This window comes from Triticum aestivum, chromosome 5B (genome assembly GCF_018294505.1).
Source record: "Triticum aestivum cultivar Chinese Spring chromosome 5B, IWGSC CS RefSeq v2.1, whole genome shotgun sequence".
Lineage (NCBI taxonomy): Eukaryota > Viridiplantae > Streptophyta > Magnoliopsida > Poales > Poaceae > Triticum > Triticum aestivum.
Genome location: NC_057807.1, coordinates 157,990,408 through 157,992,193, shown reverse-complemented (window position 1 = coordinate 157,992,193; position 1,786 = coordinate 157,990,408).

Genomic DNA, 1,786 nt, shown 5'->3' with positions numbered 1-1,786 from the left:
GGCTCGTGCCCACGTCAAGAGGTATGAGACCTCCGACAATTTTCTTAGCATACAAACTAAGGGAGAAAAGCTCAATCGTTGAGCTTGTGCTCAGATTGTCTGAGTGCAACAATCACTTGAATCGAGTGGGAGTTGATCTTCCAGATGAGATAGTGATGTTTCCCCAAAGTCATTGCCACCAAGCTGCTAGAGCTTCGTGATGAACTATAACATATCAAGGATAGAGATGATGATCCTTGAGGTATTCGCGTTGTTTAACATCGCGAAAGTAGAAATCAAGAAGGAGCATGAATTGTTGATGGTTGGTGAAACCACTAGTTTCAATAAGGGCAAGGGCAAGAAGGGATACTTCATGAAACGGCAAATCAGCTGCTGCTCTAGTGAAGAAACCCAAGGTTGCACCCAAACCTGAGACTAAGTGCTTCTATAATAAGGGGAACAACCACTGGAGTAGAATTACCCTAGATACTTGGTAGATGAGAAGGCTGGCAAGGTCGATAGAAGTATATTGGATATACATTATGTTAATGTGTACTTTACTAGTACTCCTAGTAGCACTAGGGTATTAGATACCGGTTGTAACATCCCAAAATATTAAATTTTGGAATGTTATAATAAATAGATAGATTTGACTGATTGTTTGATTGATTGTCTGAAAGTGAGTGAATTCGAAACCTTTTGAAAGTTAAATGAGAGGGAATAAAAGGACTTTCCCAAACTTTCATTTTTGCATTTTATGCTCTCCGTGAATTCAAATGCTTTTCAAACACAAAACCCTAGAGAGAAGATGACATGACTTCTTCCATTTAAAATGAAAAGGGTGTTTGAAAAATATTTGAATTTCATTTGGAAAATATTCCAATTCTAAAACTTTATGCGACTCAATGATTTTCACGAGAGAAGATAAAATGACTTCTTCAAATTATATGAAATATGAGTTGGGAGTTTCAAAGAATTAAATTCAAAACCCCTTTTGAATTTATTTTCAATTTGGAATAGATCATCATGCATATTTTATTTTCTTGCATTTTGGTCGATCCTAGAAATTTCACGCAACTCAAGGACCTTCGGAGAGAGTTGGAGATTTCGTTATTTTCTTATTTGAGAGTTTTCTCGAATTTGAAAAAAAAGGATCATTTGATTTATTTATTCTTCATTAATTTTTCCTATCAAAAAATATAAGAGAGGGAATAATATGACTTTCCCAAATTTAGGAAAATGAAGATTTAATAAATATATCAAATTTTGTTTGCCGGAGTTTTATTCGCATTTTATTTGGATAGGGAAAAAATGCGTGTTTTCAAAAATTGCTTTTTAGGTCCCGAGTAAAGTTCATTTTGTTCGGCTCATTTTTAGGAGTCGGGGAAAATTTACTTTATTAATTTTGGAGTTCGTTTAGATTTTCTTTTATTTATTTTTCTGCGCGCGAGACCGTTTAAAAAACAAATTCGCAGGCCGGCCAAGAGGCCATAGCGCGTGCGCACCAGGGAGCCGCCGCTTCTTTTCTTTCCTAGTCCTAGTAGGACTCTTGTCCTACGTTTGTTTATTCCGTATCTATTTCTAGATCTTTTCCTTTTGTTTCCTAATCCTAATCTATTTCTTGTCCCCTACCCCAAGCAAAACCCTCCCCTCCTCAATATAAATACCCAAGCACCCCCCCTCTAACACATCAAACCAAACCCCCTCTCCTCCCCAAGCCGCGCCCCACCCCGCGCCGCCTCACCCGCGCCGCCGCCGCCGTCGCCACCGTTCGCCGCCGCCTTAGCGCCGCCGCCGCCGCCCTAGC